Source organism: Mauremys mutica, chromosome 11 (genome assembly GCF_020497125.1).
Source record: "Mauremys mutica isolate MM-2020 ecotype Southern chromosome 11, ASM2049712v1, whole genome shotgun sequence".
NCBI classification, from domain to species: domain Eukaryota; kingdom Metazoa; phylum Chordata; order Testudines; family Geoemydidae; genus Mauremys; species Mauremys mutica.
This window is the reverse complement of record NC_059082.1, coordinates 24,786,635-24,801,791: the sequence shown is the minus strand read 5'-3', so window position 1 is coordinate 24,801,791 and position 15,157 is coordinate 24,786,635. Positions and strand designations below refer to the sequence as shown.

Genomic DNA, 15,157 nt, shown 5'->3' with positions numbered 1-15,157 from the left:
AATCGCTTACAGCGCCGGCAGCGGGGCCGCGGCCTCACCCCACCTCTCAAGCTCTGTGACGAACAGGCGCCAACTACCCACCGCGACAGGCCGGGCCGGCGCGCGCTCTGCCACTGCTTCCCGCGGTCCGCCTCAGCCTGGCCCCGCTGCTGCTGCTGTCCAAGGCGCTGCAGCCGGCTCTGGACCGTGGCCCCCGCTCTGCAGCGCTCAGGCGTCGGGGGCGTGCGGCGTTGCCATAGCACCAGCCCCTCAAGGAGCCGCTGACGGTTCCTTTGTTGACAAGCCCCGTTGGCCTTTGACCTCTGCGCCGCCGCCCCGCTGCTGCCTGGGACCAGTAGTTCCCCTCGGGCTCGGCCCGCAGCGAGTGAGCGGGGAGCGGACTACACTTGCCAGGGTGCTCGGGCGCCGCTGCGATGCGCAGGCGCCGCTTCCCCTGCTGCTGTTTGTTTGTTGTTTTGTGAAGGCATCAAGAGCTAGCAGCGCGAGCCCGTGGTGCCCCCGTCCCCGGCTGGCTGCGGCGGGGGACGCCGCCGGGCCCGATCACTCAGGTACGAGGGGCCGCTCGGTCGCGGGCGGGCAGGCGAATCCTCCCTCCCTCCGCTCGGGAAGCGCATCTCGGCTTCTCCCTCAGCCGATGGCGCGACTGCGCCACCCGCTTCCCGCTGGGCTCCCTAGTGCCAGCGCTCCTCGGGGGCAGCCCCTCATCTCCCTGGCCGCGAGCGCGCACCGGCAGCCGCCTCCCCTTTCTCTGGCGGGCCCCCGGTGTGGGGAAGAACGGGCCCCTTCGAGCGAGGGCCGCGGGCAGGGGCGCAGGTTTCTGTGCCTGAGCGAGAAGGGCCCCTGCTGGCCCCAGGGTGCCCCCGGGTTAGGCAGCTTGGCTCGAGGCAGCAGGTTGGTATTTAGACGTCCGTGCTTTACGTGGTAAGCGCGTGTTAGCGCAATACCCAGGTAATAACGTGTTCACTTATATAACTACTCCTGCTGTCATTTGCTGTGCTTTGTAAGGGTAAATGTCCGCTATTGGGAAGGGGGTTTCAGGATGAAGACAGCGAAGCACTTCTGCTGTTGGCAAAGGGCAGGGCCATCAGAGAGAATCCCATGGGTGTACTACTCTGTGTTGGGTGCTGGGCACTTTTTCTAGAAAACAAGTGTCCTCTGCCATGTCTGCCAAATGGTGCTGCGTTTAATTTAGTCTGCTTCATCGTGGTTAGATTTAAATAAGAAATGGAATAGCAGGCCACCCCTCGTGGTGAATGGGTATATGCATGTTTGTAGTATTTACAGCAAGAGGAACTTGAATTGCTTACCATATTGGTCAGTAAAAGGAGACACTGTTTATTACTTTAATATATCTTATGTATGTTCAGTCAAAAGAGAAATTAGCTCTTAGATCTTGAATATTCTGCATTATGATTTCCCAACTTCCATCTGTTTCATCATCTCCATACATGCTTGTGACCAATGCAGTGTATTATATTTCATAAATGATGTGATAGTTTACACTGCTGAATGTCACTTAAGTTGTTTTGGCACCATTCTACTTTATCTGTAGCCAAAACGTCATACTCATGAGAGAAAAAACAATAATATATTAGTAGAGCACAAAACCTAATATAGAGATTGTTACGTTTTAGTAAAGCAGTGCAGGTGCACAAACAGAACTGTGTGTTCACATCATGCTCTGGGAATTCAAACAACACTAATATCACAGTACAGTAAGTAAATTAGAATGACAAAATTGTGAGTTGTCAGAAATCTTTTCCTAGAAATATGTTGATCTGAGGCGGCTATTATAAGTGCTATTATAATAGAAGACTGCTTAGTAGAAGTAATATAAATTTGCATGAAGATCCTGCAATAGCATATTTACCTTCGTTATAATTTATTCTGAGACTTTTTTTGTACAATAGAAATAAGATATTCCTGTAGAACAGAATCCTTAGTTTCCCTAGTTAAAAGTGGAATATAATTAGCTATCATAAATTAGTTCCTTTTCACTGTTAATCATTTAATTCTTCTTTGTCAATATTTATTCAGGTTTTTCTGGTCTGACAGGTCTTGTTTCAAGATGGAAGAACTTTGGAGTTATATGTAGAATGGAATTATTATTATGCTGTTTAAAGTTGGATAGCTGTTTTATTCCAGCACTCAAATTTTGGTGAATTGGACATAGTATTTTACATTTTTGTTGTATTACCAATAAGAGGCAGAAGTCAATAGTTACTAAAATCTTTATTTTATACTCTGAATATTTATTCCTCTATTAACTTTAATGGAGCTGCCACATTGTATACAGTGATGTGAATAAACTGTTTTAAATGAGACTGTCAAATTTGCTTACAGCAGTCAATACACTGTAAAATTAAGAAAATATATATATATTTAATAAAACGAATTTCCTTTTACTTGTGTCTAAATACTCCTAAGATTAAAACTAGAATAATGTTATTTCTTTTACTCAGTTTTCCTTTTCCTTCATATCTCTACACACACACACATTTCTTTTAATCTTGTGTTAGATTTCATGCCATTACAGGAGCTTTATCTAGTGTGCACCCTATAATTACCTCAAATAGCATTTACTGTGCAGTTGTGGAGAATTCAGTCAATTGCATCATAGCTTCTGCTGCTGGTGATGGAGCAGAATATTTTTAAACATGTTCTTTCAAGACAAAAGAACCAAAACTCTGGAAGTAGATAAACTAATTTCTACTTAATTACTGCCAACAAAATAGTAAAAAGACAAAAGTAAAATGATAGCTTTGTCACTACTGTGCAACATTTGGAAAACAATTACAATATATTACATTTCTAGGTAACCTTGGTTTGTAGGCAAGCTGCTAACATAAATCATATTTTTCAAAAAAGCATCCATCCAATATTTTCAAGATTATGCCCAGTGTATTTTAATTACCTTTTCATCATAAGAAGCTAAATGTTTTAAAGTAGTTGGTTATCACAAACAAGAATAAAATTACAGTAGCTTCACTGTTGATACCTTGGGTATTGGGGTCTGATCCAAAGCCCATTGATGTCAGTAAGAAGATGCCAATTGACTTTAAAGAGCTACAGGGGAGACTTCCCAAAGCCCACTAAATTGTAAGCTCTTTCAGGCAGAAACTGTTGTTTAATATGTTTCCTTCATTGCCTATCATAGTGGAGTCCCAACCTAGTTGAGGTGTCTAGGTAGTATCATAATATAAATGTTAAATAACAGTAGTAGTAATAGATGAATGAAAGACTAGGTAGACAGCTTTCTTAGAAGATTGTAATACAGTATTGGTAAAACATACCATGTAAAAAGTTTATTTCTGTTTCTGTTTTTATAGGGCTGTCATTTTAAAAATAACACTGAAATTTAGCTATTATAATAACAACTCGGCTTACTGTAAATTAACCAAAATAATAAAAAAAAAGATTTTTCAGACTGTGTACTTTGTGCATTTTGTAGCACTTTGTATGTAGTCGTCTTCAGTCTTTCCCCTGTTCACATGAATCTTTCACTGAAGGGGGAATACACACGTTTTAAAAATAAGAAAATGTAATTTTGAAACCACAGGAGGACTGGGAGGGTCAGCAGCCATAGAACTTTAAACTGCTTTTAATTAATTTTTTTTTAATTTACTAGATTTCAAGCTGACCTTGTCCCTGTAAGTCTTTTAGTGGATGGTAATGGCTGGACAGTTGGGTGATGAACTTCTCCAGTCCCTCTGGTTTTGTACATTAATATTTTAAAAAAGATCTCTTTGAACAGGTATTCCGTGGATGATAATCATAAAACTGCACTAGGTTCTTTTTATGGGCTACTTAGCGTTAGGCTGTATTTATGTAATTTAATACCTATTTTGGGGAAAAAAAGCAAATACTGTAAACAAGAACACGGTGGCCTTGCTTCTCATGTTCTAAAATGTGATTAATAGCTTTATGCCTCTTATCTGTATTCTAGAAGGGCCCATTTAAAATAGAGAGCAAATACTACATTTTATAGCAATTTATGTTCAGTTGGTCCTGTAACTCCTCCATAAGGCTGACTCTCTGGAATCTACGCAGAATTTGGGGTGGGTGTAGGGAAGCTCCCCACTCCCTCCAAAAAATATTCTACACAAAGTGTCAGTTTCCTGGAAAATCTGTGAAGTCAACCTCATGGATTTCCTGGCTTCTTTGCCATGATTTGGGGAATGATATAGCACAGAATTCCTTGATAGTGAAACTTTGAATCAAAGGTAATATATGTAAATTTTACTATATAGAAATGATTGCAAGACGCAGTACAACCTTAGTCATTCATAATTTTGCTGAATAGATTTTTGTCTGATTTTTAAGAACATAAGAAAGCATCTAACTGTTGCATGGGAAATGCAAGAAAAACCTTTTTAAGCAAACATAAAATGTAAAGTTGAATGCAGTGTAGTGTATAACATATGGATCTTTTCTGGGGTCTTCTGAAGCACATTGTGTGTAGATCTTTTGAGGATTTTTTGTAATTGAAAGAAGTGATATTTCATGCAGATGATTTAAGACTTGATACACAGCACACTTTGGGCACTACATAAATAATATTTCAGAAAATGAGATGTTCTCACAAGTCTAACCACATTGTAGATGTAACACTATTCTCTCCTCCCCCTTTCTCTGACAGCTTGGCATGTAGATCTGATGACTATTTGAGAAGGAAATGGATTATTTTATGTAATGTAGGCAGGACAATGAACATTTGTAACCTTTCATTTAACAGGTGTTTTAGAAAGTTTTAAATTATTGCTCAAGTGAATTTTATTTGGTCTAGTCCAAAGGAAGACTTCTACTCTTTGGTGCTAATAGACTGGAATATATCAAATAAGTGGAGTCAGCCTCTTCGTAAACCAAAGCCCCAGGCTGAGCAGTCTTTCAGGGCTAGAACAAACTTTATGTTCTGGGAAGCTCTTTTCCTATCCTGGCTCCAAGGCCAGTTTCAGTCCCAAGCTGAGCAGGCTTCTGTCTAAGCGAAAGACACAGGCTAAACTGACCATGAAAGCTGGGACAAGTTTTAAAGCTCCCGAATCCTGCTCCTGCTAAACTACAGCTAGTCAGCAATTGCTTTGAAACAAACCACTCCATTACACGCTTTTCTCATGACAACAACTTTTCACAGGCCAACCTTGAACATGAGATGCTCTGTTCTTTATACTAGTTCTCAAGACTAGATCTCCTTACGCATCTAAGTAGTGTCCAATTTTAATGTCATTTTATAGGTCAGTTTTGAAACTGAGTCCTAAGTGCTATCTATCACAAAAGGTTGAACTGTACTATATAGCAGATGAAAGAACAATTTAAACAATACACCTCTACTCCTATATAACGTGACCCAATATAACACGAATTCGGATATAATGCGGTAAAGCAGTGCCCCGGGTGGGTGGGGCTGCGCACTCTGGTGGGCCAAAGCAAGTTTGATAAAATGTGGTTTCACCTATAACACGGTATGATTTTTTGGGTCCAGAGGACAGCATTATATCGAGGTAGAGGTGTATTACCATTTTCTACCCACATATACTAATTTTCATGTTTTCATTCCCCTCATTTGTTTCTTGGTCTAAAATAATAAAATAAGTACTCTAAACAGAATCTCTTTCATTTCCAAACTTTTCTTTTGTCTGAGTACACATTCATATCAGCAGTCTGCTTGCACTGTAAAAGTTTGAGAGGGATCTTAATCCAAATTCTCAATGTCTAAGTTGTTTTTCTACCTTAAGTACTAGAAAAGCTAAAATCATGCTTCTGTTTTTAAAGTAAGTGGAACTATCATTTTTAATACAGACTTCTGGATAGTTTCCATCAACTCAGATGTCATATTTTATCCTTGCATGGATTAGCAATATAAAGTTTATTTGCAAATAAATAAGGTGGTACGGATACAAGTGGTACTTGAAGTATTTTAAAATAATGTGAAGTTATTAGCAATTTTATTTTAAAACCCTGTATTCAAGATCAATCTGTTCTCCACTACCTTTTGGGTGGGGCTGGCATTTGTGGGGTGGGGTGGGTAGTACTATTTAGAAATATATTAAAAGATCTATTTTAAATGATGTTGGTAAGGAAGAATAATGTTGTTTTTAAATTAGATTAGTTTCCAAGAAGGGTAACATTACTTTAAATGAGATTATTGGCAAAGGAACAGCAATTCTATTTCTAGATAATAATTCCAGAACAGAAAACATTAAGGAGTTATCGTTATATTTAGCTTTTATTTTCATAATGTTTTCTTTCTCTTTAAGTAATAGTTTTCTCAAGCCGCATACTTAGCCTGGAAATTTAACAGTAAAGTTATAACTTAAACCAAACATTAAATAGTATGGAAATGCACAATTTAGGGGGAACCAAACAGCTCCCACTGACTTCTTTACTATCTAAATCAAGGGTCTCAAACTCAATTTGTCTTAGGGCCAGTGCCAGTCCTCCAATCCTCCAGCAGGGCAATGTCACTCGTGCCGCCCAGAACCCGCCCCCAAAAAACTCCACCCCCCACCGGCCTAAGGCTCTGGGATGGAATTTGGGTGGGGGAAGAGGTCTGGGGTAGGGGATTGGGGTGCAGGCTCTAAGAGGGAGTTTGGGTGCAGAAGGGGTGAGAGGTTGGGCTCTGGGAGGGAGTTTGGGTGGGGGAGGGGGTCGGGTGCAGGCTCTGGGAGGGAGTTTGGTGGCTGGGAGTGTGTGGGGAGGGGGTGCAGGCTCTGGGAGGGAGTTTGGGGCAGGAGGGGGTACGTGGGGAGGGAGTGCAGGCTCTGGGAGGGAGTGTGGGGGCGGGAGAGGGTTTGTGTGGTGTGTGTGCAGGCTCTGGGAGGAGGTCGGGGGTGCGGCGCTTACCTGGTGCTCCAAGGTGGGGCGGGCCGGGGGGCCTCCACGTACTTCTGCCCCCAGGCACTGCCCCCGCAACGTCCCATTGGCTGCAGGGGCGCTTTGGACAGGGGCAGAGCACGGAGGCACAGCCCCATCCCGTCCCACCCTTGGGCTGGCAGGGAGGGGCCAGCAGCCACTGGAGTGAGGGGGGAGCACCTGGCGGCTGGTGGGGCCAAGGGAGAGACCCGGCCCCAAAACTGCTGGAGCCCCGCGGGCCACATGGGGGAGGCTCACTAGCCACAGATGGCCCACTGGCTGGGAGTTTGAGACCCCTGATCTAAATGATGAAAGGAGGTGCTTTTTTGTTAATTAGTGAACATGATTTGAAACTCTCCCATTAACACCTGATGTAGACACAGTTTAACACCTTTAAGATTGTGTTCTCTGTTCCTGTCATAATTTAGAGTCACACTCCAGATTACAACACCCATAACACCAGATGCTAATGGCGTGTTTGAAATCATGCTAGATAACTAATTTATAAAAGAAACACATATTTTTCTTACGTTGTGTGTAAGATGGGCAACTAGGCTTAAAACTTAGGCTAAGTGTTGGCGAAATGTTTCAAGCCAAGTGTATTAGTTTCCTTAAAATATGTGTATGTGTAGAGAGTATAGAATTTTTTATTTATTTCCTCATTTGGCTTCCTTTGATAGAAACGGAATATATATGACTTCTTGCCGGGATAACTCCTCTTAAATTGGCACTAATATGGAGGTGTGGTAAACCAAAAACACACACTACCATTTAAGCTAGATTCTAATATGGGTTGACACACAGAACAACTACAACTAGCACGCAATTTGATTGAACTCATCTTATCTCACTACATAGTTATTTTCCTATATAGTCTGTATTTCCCTTTCCCAATCTACTTACTCATTTTGCATGAAAACAGGATCTTTTATTCCCAGTTTTGTTCTGCTTCCTTTGCCACTTGTTCCTCACTTGAAGTCCTAATCCTTTGACATCACTGTTGGTTGCTATGGTGATGATTATAACGACTCAGACACCAACACCACATTCTATAAGCCATTACCCTCTGATCCCACTGAGGGTTACCAAAAGAAACTACACCATCTACTCAAGAAACTCCCTGAAAAAGCACAAGAGCAAATCCGCACAGACACACCCATAGAACCCCGAGCAGGGGTATTCTACCTGCTGCCCAAGATCCATAAACCTGGAAACCCTGGACGCCCCATCATCTCAGGCATTGGCACCTGGACAGCAGGATTGTCTGGCTATGTAGACTCCCTCCTCAGGCCCAATGCTACCAGCACTCCTAGCTATCTTTGAGACACCACTGACTTCCTGAGGAAACTGCAATCCATTAGTGATCTTCCTGAAAACACCATCCTAGCCACTATGGATGTAGAAGCCCTCTTACCAACATTCCACATTTGCTGCAAGCCGTCAGGAACAGTATCCCCGATAATGTCATGGCAAACCTGGTGGCTGAACTTTGTCCTCACCCATAACTATTTCACATTTGGGGACAATGTGTACCTTCAAATCAGCGGCACTGCTATGGGTACCCGCATGGTCCCACAGTATGCCAACATTTTTATGGCTGACGTAGAACAACGCTTCCTCAGCTCTCGTCCCCTAACACCCCTACTCTACTTGCGCTACATTGATGACATCTTCATCATCTAGACCCATGGAAAAGAAGCCCTTGAGGAATTCCATCGTGATTTCAGCAATTTCCACCCTACCATCAACCTCAGCCTGGACCAGCCCACACAAGAGATCCACTTCCTGGACACTACAGTACTAATAAATGACAGCCACATAAACACCACCCTATACCGGAAACCTACTGACCGCTATACTTACCTACATGCCTCCAGCTTTCATCCAGACCACACCACTCGATCCATTGTCTACAGTCAAGCTCTACAATACAATCGCATTTGCTTCAACCCCTCAGACAGAGACAAACACCTACAAGATCTCTATCAAGCGTTCTTACAACTACAATACTCACTTGCTGAAGGGAAGAAACAGATTGACAGAGCCAGAAGAGTACCCAGAAGTCACCTACTACAGGACAGGCCCAACAAAGAACGTAACAGAACACCACTAGCCATCACCTTCAGCCCCCAACTAAAACCTCTCCAGCGCATCATCAAGGATCTACAACCTATCCTGAAGGAGGATCCATCACTCTCACAGATCTTGGGAGACAGGCCAGTCCTTGCTTACAGACAGCCCCCAAACCTGAAGCAAATACTCACCAGCAACCACACAACAAAAACAGTAACCCAGGAACCTATCCTTGCAACAAAGCCTGTTGCCAACTCTGTCTACATATCTATTCAAGGGATACCATTATAGAACCTAATCACATCAGCCATGCCATCAAGGGCTCGTCCACCTGCACATCTACCAATGTGATATATGCCATCATGTGCCAGCAATGCCCCATCTGCCCTGTACATTGGCCAAACCGGACAGTCTCTACGTAAAAGAATAAATGGACACAAATCAGATGTCAAGAATTATAACATTCAAAAACCAGTTGGAGAACACTTCAATCTCCCTGACCACTCGATTACAGACCTAAAAGTCGCAATATTACAACAAAAAAAATTCAAAAACAGACTCCAACGAGAGACTGCTGAATTGGAATTAATTTGCAAATTGGACACCATCAAATTAGGCTTGAATAAAGACTGGGAGTGGATGGGCCATTACACAAAGTAAAACTATTTCCCCATTCTTATTTTGCCCCCCCCCCCCAGTTCCTCACATTTCCTTGTCAATTGTTGGAAATGGGCCATTTTCACCACTACAAACAGTTCTTTTTCTCTCCTGCTGATAATAGCTCACCTTAACTGATCACTCTCCTTATAGTGTGTTTCGTAACACCCATAGTTTCATGTTTTCTCTGTGTATCTATCTCTCTATCTACTGTATTTTCCACTACATGCGTCCGATAAAGTGGGCTGTAGCCCACGAAAGCTTATGCTCAAATAAATTTGTTAGTCTCTAAGGTGCCACAAGTACTCCTCATTCTTTTTGCGGATACAGACAAACCAGGCTGCTACTCTGAAACGACTCAGATAGGGTTATAGCTTGTGATACGGGGTTACCCAATCCCAGAGCTTTCATAATAAAAATGCATGCACTCACTGAAAAAATTGCAGTTTGTTTATTTTAACAAAACAACAGGGTAAGAATGGGGAAAAATAATGCACAAACTATATGTTAGAACTCTCTTCCTCTTCCTCTTCCTCCTCCCCCCAACCCTCACCTAGGCCTTAGATATGCTTAGTTCACCCTTTATCAGCATCTTCTGCTAATTTATTCTTTTTTACTTAAGAAAAAAAGATTTCTGTCAGGCAAGGACTTCTCTTAAAGGGATACCTACTCCTTCCTGGTAAGGGTTCACTTATATTTCCTCTCTGCAAAATCACTTGAAAAGAAGAAATAAAATAAAACAAATGTACGCTGGACAGACCAGCAGACACATCCAAATTTCCTTATTCCAAAACATGGAGGCCCTAGAGCTTCCTTACAAAATGTCTGTAAGAATTTAACGTGGTCAAAACAATGTAATTGTTCCTAACCTTGACCTGAGCAAGTGCTGACCTGTTTTTGCTGAAATTTCCCCAAAAATTCAGCGAGAGGCAGACACTTGGCATAGAAATGTTAGTCCTTATGGTTAAAGTTTGGCAAAGTTACAAACCATTGAAAACAGGGTCTTATAGTGATAAATGTTGGGTAACCTGTAGGTGTTGCTACCTGTAATACACATGCACACACACATATACACACAGAGAGTTGAGTATTGGACACACACATACTTTTGCATGCTGAATAATATAAATACTCTTAATAGAATGATTTTCAAAATCTTAGTCGTCTTTTAAATGCATTGTTTGGGATTTTAATTTTTTTTATCATGATGGACATTTATGTAGCATGCAAAAGTATCCATTTGCTGAATACCTTCAACAGTAAGTAGAAAGTGTTGCTATATTTTTGAAACAGCAATAGTGTAGTTGAAGTTGTAACTTCATCCATTTTTTTTATTAGTAGCAAATATACCAGTACAGTTGGTTACCCAAGGCCACAATTTGAACTCCAGTTACTTCCCTTATTACAGATATTGGAACACAACTTCAAATTGTTTACTTAATTTTTTAATGAATTTCTTTTAATATGTTAACATGACCTGAGGCATATATCTGGGAGAGAAGACTAGCTGTTCTTCCTGTGCTAACTTCCTGTTTTTGTCTGTCTTGTTTTTTAATATTCAGAGAACTTGTGTCAAGTTTAAGTACTGGTGTATAATCTATGACCTCAGATTTACATATGGTTTCTAGATATTTTTGTTAAATTTGTTCTTGCAATAATGTGCATTCAGTCATGTCTGCTGATCAAGTTATTTATAATGCAGTGGTATGAGTAACTCGGTGTTTGTGTGTTGTGGATATATTTTAATTTTAATTTGATGGATATTAAATGATTTGTTGTGTAGGGTTTCAGTATGTACATCTGATTGCATTGTTATATTATTCCTGTGTAAAGATTTTTGTTCTTTTAGATATCTTTTTTTAATTGCTACAATATTTTACTTGTTTTGAAGATCATTGTAAATATGCATACTGTTTGCAGAATCTATTCATTTAGCAATCTACATGATTTTAGTTTAGTTTGAGAATAATATAAAAAATAATGTGACCAATTTATGGTATTTAAAAAGTTTGCTACTTTGAAGTTAGATTTAGAAGACATAGTTAACTGTGTGATACTGGTAAAGTCATTTGATTAAAAATAGGATCTGTGGCTTTTAACCTCTGTAACCACTTGCAATCTAACTCAGGAAAACAAATAGTGACAGAATAGTTAATGGCTGGCTCTTTGGTCTGTATGAAATAAGTTGTTTCAGTTTGCTTTGTAATTGCTGGGTATCCACTTCACAGGCAGTCCCAGCAGGGAAATCAAATGTTTAATGGTCTGTGGAGACTGAGGGCTTGTCTACACTGGCAAGTTTTGTCACCAAAAACTGCCTTTTGGCAACAAAACAGGAAGAGCATACACACTACAATGGGACTTCTGTTGCGAAAAATGCCCAGTTTTGGCAACAAAAAACTTCCACCCCATGAGAGACTTTTGCAGGGGTGGCCAAACTGTGGTTCTGGAGCCACATGCGGCTCTTCAGAAGTTAATATGCGGCTCCTTGTATAGGCACCGACTCCGGTGCTGGAGCTACAGGCTCCAACTTTCCAGTGTGCCAGGGGGTGCTCACTGTTCAACCCCTGGCTCTGCCACAGGCCCTGCCCCCACTCCACCCCTTCCTGCCCCCTCCCCTGAGCCTGCTATGTCCTCATTCCTCCCCTTCCCCCCCATCCTAGCCTCCTGCACGCCATGAAACAGCTGATCTGGAGGTGCAGGGAGGGAGGGGGAGGCGCTGATTGGCAGGGCTGCTGATGGGCGGGAGGCGCTGGGAGTGGGGTGGGGGGAGAGCTGATTGTGGGGCTGCTGATGTGTTACTGTGGCTCTTTGGCAATGTACAATTGGTAAATTCTGGCTCCTTCTCAGGCTCAGGTTATCCACCCCTGGACTTTTGTCTTTTCCCCTCTCTTTATTGTCGACAAAGAGCCAATGTAGACACTACTGATTGTTTTGTCGACAGAACTGGCTTCCGCCAGTATCCCACTATGCCTGCCCTGATTGCTCTGCTCAGTGTTTTGGCATGCACCCCTCCCCTTTCAAAGCTCCGGGAACTATCTGTGTGCTGCTCTGTTTGGGGAACAAACAAAGAGCAAATCATTGGAATGCTCCTGTTCTGCCCTGCACTAGGAACACAGCAGCAGGCAGACTGCTGCCGCAGGGAGAGGGAGACAGACTACTGTGCTGCTTTGCCATTCCTCAGCACCGGGAGCTCACAGAGCTGCTCATGATGCTGCTCTCCGCAGCTGAGGGGACTGTGAGAGAATTGGAGAGAATCCCAAGATGCGCAGCGATCAGCTCTTCCTTCCCACAACACTGCACTGTGGGATACATACCCACGGTGCATTGCTCACCCTGCCGATGATAGTGTCCCCAATGTGGACATGGTCTGTCGACAGAGGGAGCAAGTGTGAACACCCTTTGGCAATTTTTGTTTTGTTGAATTTTGTGTGTTGACATAAGTTTTGTCAACAAAACCTGGTAGTGTAGACAAGCCCTGAATGTACTCTTTCACCCTTACATGGTTCATCTAAGTCAGTCCACTTGTACTATAACTTCCCTTACTATGCATCTTTTGTGGATTTCATTTTCAAAGTATATAAATTAGGTACCCCTTATGATCACTGCAAGACAAGGAAATCAGTAATAGCTATTATAACCTGTATTGTCCAAAAGACTATGATGGAACAGAATTAAAAAATAAAATCAAATCTTAGAGTCTTAAGTATTAAGAGATTTTAATAAAAGCAAGTTTTGGTATTTGTTAGTTAATTTTGTTCTTGAATTTAACTTCTTTCTTTTAAGTTCAGGGCTGCACACAGGTGTTTGGGTGCCGAGGGCAAAATCTGAAACTGTGCTTCCCCCCTCAAAAAAAATTACGACTGAAGGGAGGCTTTGTGGGGGTTGTTGGAGAGTGAGCCCATCGCAGTGGTTCCTGTCCCATGGGGCTGGGCCCAGCTCTCCACTTGGGGCGTTTCAGCTTGGCACAAGGGGTCACAATGCCACTCATGCTTGGCCTGGGTGCCCCTGGATCATGACAGAGGGGCAGCTGGGCCAAACTTGAGTGGTGCTGTGTCCCTGCACATCTGATCACAATGCTACTGGATTTGCACAACCCCTGGGTGGCTCTTTTTCTGTTTTGAGAGGATGTTAGTATGACAGATTAACATGTAAAATGTTTTTATTATGCATGCTTGAGCACAGCTTTTTCTTGGTGTTCTAATGTGCTCCCTGCACTCTTGAATGATGGGGGAGACTTTGGTCAGCGGGAAGAAAGGGGTCATGGCCCCCTTCAGGGTCCTCCATCCCTGAGGGTGGAGAGACAGGGTGATATCACCTGGGCTAGGGGCTGACTGGAAAAGGCTCAGGGAGGCCACTGGGCCCTTGTGCAGCTGGGGAAGGTGAGATCTATAAACACGTATTCCTCCAGCCAGAGCCCTCCTTCACTGGGATCAGCACAGGTGTCATGAGCAGTTATTCGTTCCATAGGTGGCATGATTCCCTGATAAACTGGAGTAGGAGGTAGTTTAGGGAGGGGAAGGCATCCTCTAAATAAGCTGAGGAATGGAGGTTGGGGCTCTTAATTTGTGGTACAGCTAGGAGAGAACCCTTTTTCCCTAGTCCCCTTAATTGTCATATGGGGAAGGGTGGTGGGGGTCCTGGTGATGGGATCAGGTTTGGAGTGGGGTGGGCTGATGGCATTCTTCAAACAGGTAGAAGCAATTAAGAAAGGAGTGATAACCTGCACTGTAATTTATTGTTAGATAGTTCCCAGATGAGTTAATAACATTGCAGCCTAAGTAAACCACATACTTTGCATCTTGTCTGTCTTTCTGCGTGGCCAGGACAATGGGTAAACATTAGCTGTGATGACTATTCCTCCCACAACTAGGCACATCTGGATCTTAGATGATAGAAGAATTGGAATCTCCATTTTCTGTCAGACCGTGACATTGTTTTATTTCCTATAAGTCTTCTCTTGGAAGCTGTAAGGTTCCCCCCCATCCTCCATTTTTTAAGCTTTTGGAACTCTTAGATTTCCACTTTACAGGACTACATCTTGTAGCTATAGTCCTTCTAGCCCAGGAAGACTGGAGACCATTTATGGTGGTGGGTTGCTGTAGAATTATACAAGGCATTGCCTCCCACACCCATGATTAGCAAGTGGTCACCACAGCTTTCCTAGCCCATGTTTCAGGAGTGAAAGACCAGGATTGAGACACTAACTCAGGCTTCCTACATTGCAAGACAGAGGATTTCCAGAAAGTCACTCAACTGGTCTAATTTTCTTATAGTGCCTCTTCCTTCTGTCCTCTCATTCTCTAATTGCTCCCTCTTTACCTGTTCTCCTTTCTCTCCCATCTTTTCCGCTCCATTTTTCTAAATCCACCAGCATAGTTTTGGTTCAGATACTTGATGGAGCAGCTGTGCTGTCCATGTATTGAGAAAATCTTGCAGTAACATGTATCTAAAATGTTTTACTTTTTGAGCTAGCATCTTTAAATTTGCTACTCTAATACATTATGGACAGCTGAATACAGGGGAAATTACTGTGAAGAAACCAGTCTTACAATATTTCAACTATTTGAGGGCCCTTTTA

At 42.6% G+C, this 15,157-nt stretch overlaps 2 protein-coding genes across 6 annotated transcripts in view; one reads left to right on the top strand and one right to left on the bottom strand.

Annotated features, from left to right (window-relative positions):
* The window catches only part of C11H15orf65 (chromosome 11 C15orf65 homolog), a 41,505-nt gene extending 33,663 nt beyond the window's left edge, over positions 1–7,842 (bottom strand). The window contains exon 1 of one of the 3 annotated variants that reach the window (XM_044979532.1): positions 7,753–7,842. The gene's annotated coding sequence lies outside the window, so the exon portion shown is untranslated. Of the gene's footprint in view, positions 1–81; positions 227–7,752 lie in introns of those variants that run through there. The other 2 variants (XM_044979533.1, XM_044979530.1) reach the window with 2 other exon arrangements.
* CCPG1 (cell cycle progression 1) overlaps positions 309–15,157 on the top strand; it is a 59,049-nt gene continuing 44,200 nt past the window's right edge. For all 3 annotated transcript variants that reach the window (XM_044979519.1, XM_044979518.1, XM_044979516.1), the window contains exon 1: positions 309–548. The gene's annotated coding sequence lies outside the window, so the exon portion shown is untranslated. The remainder of the gene's footprint in view (positions 549–15,157) is intronic.